The sequence below is a fragment of the Meleagris gallopavo genome, chromosome 4, assembly GCF_000146605.3.
Source record: "Meleagris gallopavo isolate NT-WF06-2002-E0010 breed Aviagen turkey brand Nicholas breeding stock chromosome 4, Turkey_5.1, whole genome shotgun sequence".
Lineage (NCBI taxonomy): Eukaryota > Metazoa > Chordata > Aves > Galliformes > Phasianidae > Meleagris > Meleagris gallopavo.
In genome coordinates, this window is record NC_015014.2 from 7,333,773 (window position 1) to 7,338,813 (window position 5,041).

The 5,041-nt window shown below is 36.6% G+C and overlaps 1 long non-coding RNA gene across 1 annotated transcript in view; it reads left to right on the forward strand.

Moving 5' to 3' along the window:
* LOC104910521 overlaps positions 1-5,041 on the forward strand; it is a 15,613-nt gene that overhangs the window by 5,450 nt on the left and 5,122 nt on the right. The gene's annotated exons all lie outside the window — the stretch shown is intronic.

Below are 5,041 nucleotides of genomic sequence, written 5' to 3' on the forward strand. Positions count from 1 at the left end.
ATTTCAGGGATTGGTGGTAAACTAGCAGATTAAATTCCATATCAATACACATAGTGTGATGAACACGGGAAGAAAAATCATTGCAACATAGCACGTATGGTAATATATATATATATATACGGAATTAACTCTTACAGTGAGAACCTTATTACTGAGTAGTGTTAGAATTCTACAATATTTAGCTTCTATTTCTTCTGTATTCAAACCCCAAATATTTTATAAAAAAAAAAAGAGAAGGAAGTGGAGAGCATTGTTAGCCATTATATATGCATCTGCCACTTGACCTCAGTTTGAACGCTGTGTACAGATCCTATCCACCTTAAAGCAGTACGGTAAAATGTAACAGTGTAGATATAGCATAACAAAACTCAGTAAGATATAAAGAAAAGTGATGAGGATAAAGAGAAGTTGAGACATTTTTTGTGTTTGTATTTAGGGAAATTCAACTATGTAAAATGGGGAAGAGGAGGTGGGAATAAAGTATATAAACAAGAAGGTACCTGCGCTCTTATGCTTGTGGGGGTATCCGTAACTGATCGGTCAAAATCACACTAGTTTTTAAACCATTTTCAGTTGATACCAATATCTCTATACTTAGCAAATATATGTACTTGCATACTATACCGCTGAAACAAAGTTTCTGTTCAGGAAGGACAATAACCCTTTTATTTGCACAAACATCGTCCTTAAATACCCTTATATAATTTCTACTGGTATTACTGGATATCTTATAAATTCTAGTGAAATGGTAAGCAAGTGGCGCTGGACTGAATAACAGAAAATTCTTATAAATCTCTAAGTCACAAATAAATGGCTTAGCAGCCCTTTGGGCCTAATTTTTTGCATATTAAATTTTAAATTTAAATTAAATTTTGCATATTAAATAAGTCAATTATATATATTTATTAGATTTACGACCTCTTACTGTTAAGCAATTAACAAACAAACTATGCCATTCTGTGACATCCATTTACTTCCCAGTTGATTTGTTTCTTTCTCACTTTTTCAGATTGCTCTGCCCTTTTAAATCCAGGATGAGTTGAGAAACAAGACAAAGTTACAAACAAGCTTTTTAAGGCATTTTATCTTCCCCCCCCCCCCCCCCCCACGTGGATTACTCATACCGCCAGTTACTTGGATTCTTTTTGAAAAATGTGTTTTAAGACAGCGTGGAATGTCTGCAAACCACTGAAATAGATGGGTTTACTATTGCTCCTAGAGTACTCTTTACCTTCAGCTGAAGAAACAGTATGCTTAACTACGAAGGCTTAAGATTTATATTCAGGATGGGTTGAAGTGGTGCTGGTTCAGAAATAAACAGTATTGCTCTGGTTTTAATTTAACTTGGTTTGGAGAATCTCTGATGTAGGTATGAATTAGCATGGCCGTATTTGCGATAAGTGACAATTACATGGACATGCTTAGCTTGTTCTAGCAGTGATTGCTTTAAAAAATCTCCATCCATCTTTCTTTCAAGTCCATGCCAGTATTTTATTTTGCTGCAATGAAGATTTTGTTCAATGTGTTGTACTTATATCTTACTCAGTTACCAGTACGTTATGATTTTTCTTTGACAACAAGTTCTTTTTGAATGGGATAATTTTTAAAGAGGCACCATGCTTTGTATTTACTGCTACTCTCATAGAATCGTAGAATCATAGAATCACCAAGGTTGGAAAAGACCTAAAAGATCATCTAGTCCAACCGTTCACCTATTACCAATAGCTCCCACTAAACCATGTTCCTCAACAAAACATCCAGTCTTTCCTTGAACACCCCCAGGGTCGGCAATTCCACCACCTCCCTGGGCAGTCCATTCCAGTGCCTGACTACCCTTTCTGAAAAGTAATACTTCCTAATGTCCAGCTTGAATCTCCCCTGCCGTAGCTTGAATCAGGCAATAAGATATCTGCTACTGGTGGTACTGTATTTGTGAATAGAAGTGAACAGTTAGCACTACGGTGAAGGGGCCAAAAATTTTGTTCTGTAGCAACTAAGAACCAGATCTGAGGGAGTTCAGTATTATCTGATTTTTTCCATAAATGATAGGAGTATTTAAATGTATAATGTCTTCCACAGTCTTATTTAATCAATTTGAGGGAAAAATAATAACAGCATTAAATCAATTTCTGTGTAGAAAATTGCCTAAGGACTTAGACCCCAAATGGTTTGAATTTCAGTATAGAACTAGAGATAGCTTATTTTCACCTCTAACAGCAATTTTTCCCTCAGCTTCCCAATTCTGCCTCTGCATGTTGTATTCTAATGCAGATACCCTGAGTATGAAAAAGAGCTCTTCTGGGCATTTTGAATCCAATTTTTATGAATATTGTTTTGATGTTATCTATTTGCACAGTTTTCTAGCTTTGTGTTAGTAAGCCACTCCTTACTAGAACAAGTGGGGAAATTGATATTTATTCATATTATATCTATTAATATTACTTCTATTCAGCTGCATTGCCCACTTAATCAAACATTTATTGGCATGAAATGGAAGTGATGTTTCCTTTCTTTTGAGTCCCTGGGAACTGTGCCCATCATCCACAACTTTTCATATATAATGGAGAGTGGCTCAGCAACCATGTCACCAGCTCCTTTAGGACCCTGGCATGCATGTCAACCAGCCCCATAGACTTGTATACATTCAGTCTGATGAGGCGATCTCAGACTATGTCTGCCCTTACAGCTGGGGAGGAAGGGAAGAGGAATTACTCCCCCAGTTCCCACCTAGAGGCTCGGAGGTGCAAGCTTAGGGATGTGAGAGACAGGTAAATCCTGATTGCCGGTGAAGACGAAGGCTTAGTACCTCAGCCTTCTCCATATCTGTTGTAACTGGTTCTCCTTTCTCACTTACCAAAGGAGGTATGCTCTTTTTGTCCTGCCTCTTCTGGCCAACTTACCTATAGAATCCCTTCTTGTTTTTAACATCCCTCACAATGTTCAGTTCCACCTGTGTCTTGGCTTTCCCATTTTGCCCTCTGCAAGTCCAGACAGCATCCCTATCTTGTCCCCAGGTGACATGCCCTTGTTTCAACAGCTGGTACAATCTCTTCCTTCAGTCTAGCCAGCAGGTCCTTGCCTAGCCATGCCGGCTTCCTGCCTCCCCTGCCTACTTTCTTATTCTGAGGAACACAGAGCTCTTGCACTCTCAGAAAGGCATCCTTAAAGTGTAGCCAGTTTCTTCCACTCCTTTGTCTCTAAGAACAGCTTCTCAGGAGATCTCATCCAACAATTCCTTGAACAGCCTGAAGTTTGCTCTTCCAGAGTTCAGGGTCCTGACTCTACTCTTTGCCAGACCCACACACCTCGAGATCACTAATGCTTCATTCACTGTGTATTAATAAGCCCTGGTGACTTTTATCTGACTGGTTTGTTGTTTTTTTTTTGTTTATTTTGTTTTTAAAGAAAAATGTCAAATAATTTGAAGAAATCCTGCTACTTAAATGGTGTTGAATTTAATAAGAGATTCTGCAACAACTTAAAATCTGCTCAGGAACACTAGAAATGCTTTCCTCTTCTAATGAGAATCTTCAAAACCAGCTACATTAGGTGTTCTAGTACACCTGGTTTAAGTTGTAGTTTTTCAGTGGTTTTTGGCTTTCCTTGCATAAACATAAAATGTCTAGATAGTGATAATTTAATCTACTTTATTCATATAAATATGCTATACCATCACATTAGGAAACTTCACTTTATTTGTTCTGGTTTTATACCCATTTAGCTCAAAGTTGCTTCTCCATCTTTCTATTTCATCATTTGTATTTTTAATCCTACTTAGTTTCAAATAATTGGCAAGTGAAGTGTTAATTAAAAAACTGTTTTAAATACTCTCTTGAGCACATACCATTTCCCATAGATTTTTTTGTGAAGTTTCTGCATACTCAAATCAGCTGTTTCTAATTCAGCATAACGGTTAGCCATACAAGCTTTATTAAGTATTACAAGTTAATTCTGTGCTAGTTACTAGAGGTATCCTGGATTTATTTTCCTTTCTTCAGAAACAGTCTCAGTGCTCTTCTGCCTTTATAGATAGATAACAAACAAACAAACAAAAACCCCTCAGTTGTTCAAATGGAGCAACAACCATTCAAGACCAAGGATGTAAGTAAAATACATACAACAGTCCTATTGGCATACGATCAATTGCAACTACTACAGTTTGGATAGATTCCAAAGATTGCATATAACTTTCAAATAAATAGCCACCCTTACATGGCAAAACTGGTACATAAATAGACAGAAATAACCTCTGTATGGTGCCAGGACTTGAGCTACGCGAGCATCGTAGAAGAGGTCAAAAGGTACCACATTATTTTTGATTGCAAAAATGTCTCCCTTTTTAAAATAACTTACCAAATGAAATAGCTGTGACATTCAAAGCATAAGGGCCAAATAAATTCATGGGATTTGCAAATATTAAGAACTGCAGTGCATTACCTTCAAATCTTGCTTGAGAAAACAAGAAGTCATTTCAGAACATCAGAAAAGGTATTGATGTGTTCAGAGGAATGCCTACGCTTTTCGGGCCGATGGGAGAGAACTGAAGGTCGCTGCTTATGCAAGGTGTGGCCTCTCAGAGACAATACCAATATTTTATTATGAGCAGAAAACATTCTGATTTGACAAAGGTCATGCAGAGCAGCTTTTTTTTTCTGGAAAAAAAGGATTTTATTTATTATGCTACATCACAGGATTTAAATCTTTTCAACCTTGTGCTGAAGATATTTCTTAGGCAGTTTTTTCTGTTGTGATTCGCATATTTGTAGAAAATTCTGTAAGAAAGAAATGTCCTTGTCTCTTTCTTTTCCACAGAAATATCATCTTCATTGAAAAACAACCTTTGAATGTATTAAAGATGTTTGGTTTTTTTTCTCAAAAATGATAAGACTAAGATAAACATTTCACTCCTACACTTTTATATCATTAATAATAACTGACTGGGGGGAAAAATAAATGAATAACCTGAATTTTTCATTCTGTAGCTCTTAATTTATGCTTTGTGGACTCTCAAATTTCTATTGACCCCCTCTTTTTTTTTTCT